The sequence below is a fragment of the Schistosoma mansoni genome, chromosome 7 (genome assembly GCF_000237925.1).
Source record: "Schistosoma mansoni strain Puerto Rico chromosome 7, complete genome".
NCBI classification, from domain to species: domain Eukaryota; kingdom Metazoa; phylum Platyhelminthes; class Trematoda; order Strigeidida; family Schistosomatidae; genus Schistosoma; species Schistosoma mansoni.
The window spans coordinates 266,944-278,032 of NC_031501.1; positions in this window are offsets into that span (position 1 = coordinate 266,944).

Genomic DNA, 11,089 nt, shown 5'->3' on the forward strand with positions numbered 1-11,089 from the left:
GTTGAAATGCATTTGTATGTCATACTAAATGTACAAACGTCTTAGGAAACACTCTATTATATCATCGAGTGGAAATAACCGTCTAAAGCTCGTCAAATATTTACCGCTGTCCGTTGAGATTATGCTTAACACGTAAACTGGTCAGTGTTTATCTCAGTTAATGTTGTTTACAGTAAACTCTTAAAGAAATCGTTTTATCATTGGTTCATTGAGTAATAGGCGAACTGATGAAGTAAGTATTCTACTGTTGATAACATTTTCCGAACATCAATTTATCACATTATCATCATCTGAAAACCTCATTTCACTAACCCTTCAATGGATTCAATAATATGGATGTTATTGTTGTGGATGTCAAATCCCCAGAACTCACTTGATAAGTGGCTTAATTTTGTTATTTTATTTTGAAAATTTGAATTTAGCTGTTTTCGCGCCAAAAGCGCTCTTTTTACTTTCATGTCATATTTCCCACTTGTAAACTATCTTAAACGCTATTGGTCCATTGTTTCTTTGTGTGTGCTATTTATTAATGATGCTCAAGGACAATTTGTTGCTGTATGTATACGCTTGAGTTTTTCCCCATACGACTCGCTTGTACTCGGCTGATTTCAGAATATATATTCATCTACCTTGCCTTGGACTTCCTCATCTAGTTAGCGGGGGCTGGGACAACAGATTAGATTAGTTTATCGTGTCATTGGCCTTTCGTTCGTTACCACGAAATCGACTTAGTTCAAGCATATCAGTTATAGACAAAGATGATGGGCGATAGAAGGACCCATAATTAACTTTTAGCTTGAATATACTAACAATGAGATCAATGAAGTTGTGTAACGACATTTCTACAAAATTAACATTGAAGTACCGACAATAAGCCTAGGAAAACTAATAAAATCCTTGAAACCATTAAATGTCAATAGGGTTTCATCTGTGATATTGTGAAACACTTTTGATTTATATAAACTGTCGGTTAATTGGTTGAAAATCTGCTTCCATGTCAATGTTGACTCGTCTCTATACTCTAGAGTTTCACAGTTTTTTTTATTTCAACAGAACTTCTGTTTTTATATCATGGTTTGACAAGTGTTGAGAACATGGAAACATGAAACAATTATCCTGTATTTCCTATATCCTAGTTGCTATGAACAGTGTTGTATGAAGACATGAAATCAGTGAAATTTTTACTTATCAGAAGGGGTTTTGTGGAGATTTAGTATGTTTCATAGTTGAAAGCATGAAGCAATTGAATCTGGACCACCATGGAAAACCTGGAAACACTGGATGGCCGTTTCGTCCTGAGGAGTCCCATAATAGGACGAAACGGCCGTCCAGTGTTTCCAGGTTTTCCATGGTGGTCTAGCTTCAATTGACTCATGCTTTCAACTATAAAATTTTTACTGTTATTAAAAAAGAATCTAGTTCCACAAATCCATATATCATCGACGAACAAAAATTTTGAAATGTTAAGCGGTTTGTAAGTAGTCAGCAGGAAGAAACCTTTTAATGTGGATTTTTTTCTTATAGTTGGCATTAGTTACCAAGTCACAACTATAATCATAAATAAACTGATACTCTTTATAATGTAGTGAACAGAACACGAGTGGGGACAACCGGATGTATGATAGTACAGTATTACAGAATATCTCATTAAAATATGAGAACCATACAGCAAACAGTTAATTTGCAAAATAACAATTAATTGTGTCAATTTGACTGTTTCTTCTGCAAATATCCGTCCACAGTCTCCGATTATAATTGTTCATGTATTTTCGTATCGATTTCGTGCCGTTCCCGTTCTCTCTTTATCGATCTTCCACTGAAATACATTCAATGCCTGACCATCACCATATACTACTTATCTGGATATCAGTAACCCACAACACAATAGGACTCGACCTTCATTGAATAATATCTTTGTGAACTTGTGTAATATGGGTTCAAATATCATGGAGGTCTTGAGTTTTAAAATTTCAAAGATGATAAACAGAAAGTAATTCACGGTCATTAAATATTTAGGAGAGAAAACAAAATATATCAACCTAAACTTCTTAATCAAAGGAAGACCTAAGAACACATTACACCGAGAAATGGAGACAGACATGAGAAGAATGAACAAAAATTGGATAGAACTAAAAAGGAAGGCCCAGAATAGAGTGAGTGGGATGGAGAATGCTGGTCGGCGGCCTATGCTTCATTGTGAGTAACAGGCGTAAGTAAGTAAGTGAGTGAGTAAGTGAGTAATTAATTAAGTGAGTATGTAGGTAAGTCAGTAAGTGAGTAAGTGAGTAAGTAAGTAAGTCAATAAGTAAGTAAGTTAGTAGGTGAGTAAGTAAGTGAGTAAGTGAGTAAGTAAGTAAGTTAGTAAGTAAGTAAGTAAATCAGTAAGTAAGTGAGTAAGTAGGTAAATAAGTAAGTGAGCAAGTAAGTAAGTAAGTGAGTAGGTAAGTAAGTAAGTAAGTAAGTAAGTGAGTGAGGAAGTGAGTAAGTAAGTAAGTAGGTAAGTGAGTAAACTTCTCAATCAATCATATTCATACTTACCGGATTCTTTTTATTTTTCATTATTATTTAATCAAACAATTCAATAGAGATATATAATCCAGATAATACATTGATTTCACATTAGGTTCATATAATGAATGTTGTTATGATGTTATGGATGATATTATGGATTAAAGTGAACACATTCAACAGAATATCTTCTTCATTATTCACCAGGTATCATCAAGATGATTCAGTTTTTGTGTAAAGTATTAGTTTGATGAATTAATGAAAATAGAACCATTTTGGTGAGTATTGAATAGTGAACAGACATATAGCACTTAGACAGTAGTATCTATGCCTTGATTGAACTAATCATTTCTTTATTTTAGTACACTTATGGAATAGATGAGTTGTAGTTGTAGCTGTTTGTTTGTTTGTTTTTTACTCTTATTGTTGTTGTTTGCTAGATCACATGATTTGAAGTAAATTACAACATAACCTAAATGAAAAACAATAGTACTTCATTAGTACCATTGTTTTTTATTTTTTTTCATTCAAACAAAATATAATGTAATCTGTTATAGATCTAGACTGTGTACTTTTAACGTTGATAATAGTGAATACGGTGAATGTTATATCCTGACGAAGACATGAGTACGGGTAACTTCCAGGACCTATGAATGGACGATTATTCTATAAATATATTCTTATTGTTTAACTATTCAGCTATTAGATTGTATATATCTATATTCATCTTATTATAAGCTTTGTTTTGACCTATGGATTATTTTCACAGTTGAAAGCGTGAGTTAATTGAAGCTAGACGACCAGGAAAAACCTGGAAGCACTGGACGGCCGTTTTGTCCTATTGTGGAACTCCTCAGTGGCAGTGCGCATCCGCGACCTCGCCTTGCGAGATTCGAGATTAATATTATACGATTTACTGTCCCTAAATTATATTCAGTTTATTGATTATTGTCTCCTACATTCACAGCCATATTCGGCTTGATCTTATACAAATATTATTTTCTATTTTATGGTGTGATGCGGTCTGTCTGCCTAATAAATAAACCGAGTATGCTTGAAATAAATGATTCGTATAGCAGAAGTTGCAATTGGTGTTTTGGACTCAATTGGAAGGGTTAGGCGGACAAAGGACCAATAAGGACGCTAGACTGCTTATACGTCATTGATCTGGCACAGCGTTAAGATTGAAAAAGTCGTATTTCGATTGGTGAGTAAGTCACGTGATAAAAGCCGGATATAAAATCATAACAGTGAATATTATTTGCAAAATCTGGTGTTCAAATTTTAGTTTTCAGTATAGAGAAAGTATATTTCATATATAAATCATGAACTAACCCTACTTAAACAACTACTGAAAACAAAGATGTTCTGAGAAGTTGTTTCGTCCTGGTATATGACTTTTTCAGCACTGAGAACCTGTAACTTTGTCAATGTCCAAATTAAGAACCTTCAAGATTTGAAGTGGGCGCTTAACTCAGTGATCTTACTTAGTTCAATTCGTTTTGTGAACCGTGAAAACGAAGAACATCCATAAACAACTCAAAGTTCATGATGTCTTTAAGGATTTTAAGGACATTATGGTTCTATCATTTTAACGCAACCAATAATCTCTAGTATCTCATCAGAATTAAATTGTGTCGACAAACCAATTAGATTTAAGATGATACCTTCTGGATTTTGGAGTGAAATTCAAAACGCCATGATGGACAGAATATGACATATTAATAGCTATGCATGAACTAGATAAAACCTATCGTCATTTAGTTACTATGACTCTTAAAAATGATAAAAAATGGCAAGACCTAAGTTATTCTTAAAACTTTAATAGTTGAGATCATGAATCAGTTGAAGCTAGACCACCGTGGAAAAAGTTGGAAGCATGAACTATGAAAATACTGAAATCTCCACAAAACCACTTCTGATTTCTACATACTTTATTGTGCTAACTTAGACGTCTTTAAGATCCAAATTTAAGAAACTATCTACTACTGTAATGAAGTAGACTATTTCCTTGTATTAAGTGGAATCATCTCAAACTGATCTACGCTCAATGACTAACAATTTAAACTTTGTAAGCACAGATGGATAGTGGCTAGCAGTGGAATCCAGGACGCGCGCCACTTCATCCTATTTGGGACTTGTCAACTGGATGTACCTGCATCTCAGAGTTGATGTTCACTCTGGGAGTCGAACCCAGTACCTTTCGCTTCAAACGCCATCGCGTTATCTACTCGGCCACTGAGTCCTGATAGCCACTTGCTTGTACAATGGGGTGAAGTTTAAATTCATTTAGCATTGAAGCGAAAGGCACTGGGTTCGAGTCCCAGAGTGAATATGAACTCTGAGATGCAGGTACAATCAGATGACGAGTCCCAAATAGGACGAAACGCGCGTCAAACTGGATTCCACTGCTAGCCACTATCCATATCAGAATAATAATTAACAATAAGGGTGTATCTGATTCAGATAACGAAATAAAAAAACACCGAAGCTAACTTGATAGTCAGTACGAACAACTAACTGCCTTCAAATTTGCTCATCAACTGACCATTATTACACTCGATTTAATTGATGTAAACTGAAAATAATGCATTACCTAAAAATAGAGCTGGAAAGCGGTTGTCTCTGAATATTTACTCATTTCATTCTGATCAAAAACCTATACACCACATTTGACTCGTGACAAAGATCATTAATAAATGGGACTGAACTGGTATACATTTATAAATGATGGAGCGTTGTATAATACTGATAATAATAATAATAATACTATAGTTGAAATCATGTATCAATTGAAGCTAGACCACCATGGAAAACCTGGAAGCACTGGACGGCCGTTTCGTCCTATTGTAGGACTCCTCAGTGGCAGTGCGCATCCACGATCCCGCTTTATCCAATGTTAAAACTTTTGTTACAGTAAGTATACAGAACATATTCTTGATTTGTGTTTTAAACTCTCAGTATCTGGTAGTCGTATTCAATCAATCATGTTTTATATCAGTTCAAATGATACAAATACTTCTCCCATGGACATTTATGAGATTCTTGAATTTCAATAATGTTTGTCTCTCATCTATTTATGGGATAAATAAAGGGGAAAGTATCCCAAAGAACCTCAATGCTTTCATTTGAGTTCAAAGTAAATAGATTAATTGTAATAGTTGTACAGTGAGAACATAGGTAACGCAAACGTTTAAGTAGGTTGCTGTGTTATCTTTTAAATATCTTCGGTCCTCCTTCATATTCATTCTTAAGCTAAGCGACAAGAAAAAAAACATGAGCGAGAATTTACAACAAAATATGATCGATAGGATTAAAATTGTCTTCGTACAATCGACCGTAGCTGCTGCCTTGACGTGGTGGTCAGGCTTGGCTATCGCGGTGACTCAACCGAGCTATATTGTCTGGAATATATGTTCCTGTAGGTTCTACCATACCAGGCAGGTCGATTGGAGAACGGTAAGACTAAAAGAGGCAACTCAAGGTCTGAGGGCGAAGTCGTACTGCTGACTGTAGAAGGATGTGACAGCAGTAAACTGTTTCCCTCGAATAACCAGCATCTGCAGCGATGCTGCCTTCTCACAAGGAAGGAAACGGTTAGAAAAGGTTGACCCTAAAGATGTAACACCTTACCTTCTCCCATGGATTTCTGTCTCCGGTGGTAAGGTCCTTTGAAGAACGGAACTAACACGTCGAAAATCCCCCACAAAAAGTCTATGCGTGACTAGCCTCAAGCAGTTGTCCCTTGAACTCTGTGGTCACGCTCCCAGGTCGTTAAGACCAATATTAATCCAAATTCCTTTCTGGGTCCCTTCCACGGTATGGGCAGCCGAGATCTAATAATCTTTCCCATGAAAACTATGTTTAAATTATATACATAATATCAACTGAACATAGGTACTTACCTTCAAATCAGTTAGTAGAATATTAAACATTATCAAGTTCCATTAGTTTCCAAAGGAACCCCCAAGAATTTCTATGAAACTGGATAGTTCTTTAAATAAGAACCACGAAATTATAGTCATATTGTATTCATCAAATTTCAATGCTTTACTCATCTCAAATTTATGAATGTAATGCACATGTAAAGAACACGTGACGATTATTGATTAAACGCATATTTTTCAAGGTCAGATATATTGAATTCATGATAATGGCCAATCATGATCAAGTTTAATCTGATTGAGTTGGAAGAATTCATGGTGAGATTATAATTAATGGATGACTTTTGAGTGACGATGAAGTGACCTTGAAAGTATCCACCTAAAAATTAGGATCAAATGAGAGTTTGATGTAGATGTATGAACCTAAAAAAGGATCAGAACTGAGGGCATTTACGTCTCACTGCAAAAGAGATACTTTCATACTGGTGTGTTGAAATCCATTGAGTAATATTTACAACTACGATTCATTCACCCACAAAGAAATCATAGTAGTTTAGTATTGCTTACAGTGGAGACTGTTTCAGAATGTCATAGATTTCTACTGAGAGTTATGGACCAAGTACAGACTTATATATTCAAGTGCAACCCAAAAATCCAACTTTCCAAACAGTAGTTCACAGACTGAGGTTCGTACTTACAACCTATAGATAGATAATCAACCAACATAACAACTCTGGAACTATATTATATTAAAGATTTCAAATTCATCTATAGAGAGAGGGATCAGAGTTTCAACTACCTATTCTCTAGAAGAATTATAGCTTCGACTTTCATTATGTAACAGAAGCAAATTCTATGAACTTATCGGTGAAAATGAAGACAGTGGCTTTTGAAAAATCACATGAAACCGAAAACATACTGACAGGGAGATCGTGTTTTGTTAAGAGCTATGTGAAAACTAAGTAAAATTCATTGAAATTCTAGATACAAAGACACTTGAAATTGATTATTATGACTAGGCTGAAGGATGGGAAAGACCTTAAGCTATGCCTAAAAGAATGTTTGATCAGACTATAATTTATGGATTACTTTTGAGCGACGCTTAAGTGACTTTGAGAATGTCCATCTACTAACTAAGGACTAATTGTGGATTATAAATGAGTGTGAAGAATTAGGATTATGATTTACAATTGATCGTTAAGGTTAGGAATTAGATTTAGGGTTTACATCATAAACTGACATTAGCTATAATGCCAAAACTTCATTCAGCTAAATGGATGAGTGAATTTCGCGCCCAAATCCGAGACCTGTTACCTTACACCTCATTGGTTCATCCATAAATGTCAGTCTCGCCGAATTCACTTACATAAACTGATTTTAATTTAACTTAACATTTCCATTGAAAGAAAATAAAGAGTCCATGAATTTGTAACTGATAGGGCTTTTCAATGTTCACTTCATAGGTGAACCACTTCATATGAAGAGTATAAATCTCACAGAGGATCTCATTTCAATCTTCTAATTTTTACCATTGTAGTGAACGAGAACATCAGTGGAGACAATCGAATGTATTTGAACACAAAATTACCGAACATCTGTGAACCTTACAGTGAATACTTCACTTCCAAAATGTCAATCAGTCGTCGAAGACTTCATTGTTCCTTCGTTTCCACACCAATCATTCTCTGTTCTCGTTCACTTTTCTTCGATCTTCTTAGCCTTTTGACTCCAGGTATTTCACTTTCGATTGGTGATATATACTACTTATATCTATCAATATCAGTAGTACACACCACACTATATTTACATTTTCAAGTTAGGATACGATACAGTGGTAAAGAATATATGTAGATATCTTTAAATTATTGGAATTAAATCCTTAATGTAAAACATACTGCTGTAAACAATACTTTTCCATTAAATAAAATGAAAAATGCCTTAGATTGTACTTTAACTAAACATTAAGAAAAGGATGAATAATTTCATATATCTACTATTTTTAAAGTATGATAGTATCTGTTTCTATGAAACGGCTTCTGAGAATTACGACGGATCCTGAAGAGGCCTTAAAGGAGCCGAAGTGTTTACATCCAATCAGGACTTGATAGAGCTCTCTAGAATATCGACTATTGGACAGTAGTATAACATACCTTTTTGAGGATTGTCTGAATTATAATGTTAATATGACAAACGCTAATATCTATAAATACCCGTGATTTTCTGCACATTTTGATTCTTACCCAACAAACACTTTACCGGCTTTCTTCTGTCTTATATTTGCAACGGTGGGGATTCAACTCGTTTGAGTGTCGTAATTGTATACCGTATTCTATGTTCATGAAGTAGTGAACATAACACTAATGATAACTTTGATTATAAAAAAACATTATGAAAGATATAAACGAATACGACACTAATAACATCCTGCGGGTGTGGTAGAAATACAGAAAACATCCAGTACTGTTACTTTGTAGTTAAAGAATGTCATAAAATCAACAGACAGGTTGAACTAATGACATTCATAACTAAATATTAGTTTGTTAAATTGTGATCACCATTGCGACTGTTGTAGACAATACACAGAGACTAAAAAGCTTGAAATTACTACTGTCTAACTGAATATTATCATTAACATTGACAGTGAGGAGCTTGCCTAACCATAGTAATTGTATCCCTGTTACCATAGAAACAGTTAGCTCAATCAATATACTTTAAAGCTGATGAAAAATTATGGTTTCCAATTATCAGTATAAGAATACTTGAAGGATGATTGTTTCATTAGGCCATTTTATGATTTATTTCTCTATTTGTGTAAAGTGGATAGAATGGTTTTTATTATTGTTAAGGCTGATTGCATTATGTTGGTATATTGTTGATTTGATAACATTTAAGGTGAATACCCCGTTATTATTGATAAGTCAATATATTATAACTTGATTTAAACTGTATTTTACTGCTTTAAAAGACGAGTCAGTCAACGGACTTTGGTCTTGTGTTAATTGGTACACATCAGTAATCATACCTATAATCAGAAGGAGTTTTTGTAGAGATTTAGTATTTGCATAGTTGAAAGCATGAGAGCATGACTCCTGATATTAATCAACAGATGCTCACTAGTGAGTGACTTCAGGAGATAATTCCTGGAGTTCTAGTGAGGAGTAGTGAACAGTGGAGTTCAAACCACGTATGTTGTGAGGTAGGAATTCACTTAAAACTATTGGTGAACGGTTGCTCAACTTCGTGGATTGGTTGAAGTTAGGCATTAACACCATGAGATGCCGGCTCGGTGGTTTATCGGTTAAGTGCTCTGGTGCGAGACTGGTAGGTCGTGAGCGCGCACTGCTGAGGAAACCCACAATAGGAAGAAACAGCCATCTAGTGCTTCCAGCTTTTCTTTGGTGGTCTAGCTTCAATTGACTCATGCTTTCAACTATGCAAATATCTATAATCCTTAGAGAACTTATGATGTTCATGATATATGAGCTCATATTATCTTAGTATCACAGTTAGATGTTATTCTGAAGTTTTCTTATCAAGACTAACCTTATCTAGGATTGAGATATCAACACGTTGTTTAATCATTGAGTTGTAATCGATTTTACTTGATCTACCCTCTAATGTTGAACAATAAGTATTGATTAACTTTATGGTGTCCGTGACGATAGAAGAACATGTACCTTTCTGATACAAGTTTATCATATTTGACCACCAGAGTACATACTATTCAGAAGGACAATAACGCATGGAGTTAAGATTATTTCTCAAATTCTCATGTTTTAAACTAAAATTGATTGAGCTCGGATGTCTAACAATTTGATTTAAATGTTCATTCTACTTATAAAATTTAAGTAGCTTAATGTTTACTAGTAGTTTTAAAAGTAACTAAGCTAGTTAGTTAATCTTCAGAAGTGAAGATTGATTTCAACTTGTAATACTGAATACGTGTCAATTTGAAGATGGCAACTCGTATCTAAATTAACACTATATACGTCAGGTGCTTTTAAGTTGTGAGATCCAGTGTTTCATACTGAAAACACCAACACCCGGATAGTTCATCAGGTGTTGAACCAACTGAAACTAAACTAACATCATTGTCTTAATTTCATTGTTTTAGAAGTATTACTCAGATGACACACAAACATACATAAGGCTGTACTTCATTATATAATATGTTTTAACTGGTGTATTAGATTCAATCCTAAATGTGTTAGGAACTTATGTTTAATAATGACAGACCCTTTTGAAATATGATTTGTTTTAGGCCAGGTTACGTGTCCAAAAGATGAGGAGTCACAGTTATTGTTCAGTAGTAGTTGGGGTTGTTGCACCCTCCTAATTGTCCCCACCTACACACGTTGACCCTGATAAAACTTTCTTCTTATCAAACCAAGTTGACAGGTCATATTCATTGTATTGAGCTGCGAAAAAAAAATAATGTAGAACAAAGAGAAACTTCTGAAAGGTTTCCATAACACTTAAGAAGAGAAGTTACTCTGTTCTAGGTAAACATAAATTATATGAAATGACTTTATGATTATATACAGACAAGGATTAAATGTTTACTGCAAGATGTGTCATTCACAAACAACGCAATTACATAATTATGTTTTATTCAAACCAGAAGAAATAAGACATTGGAAATAAAAATGCAACAGCATCTAAAAAGTGAACACTCCCTTCACCTACATGAGCAAGTA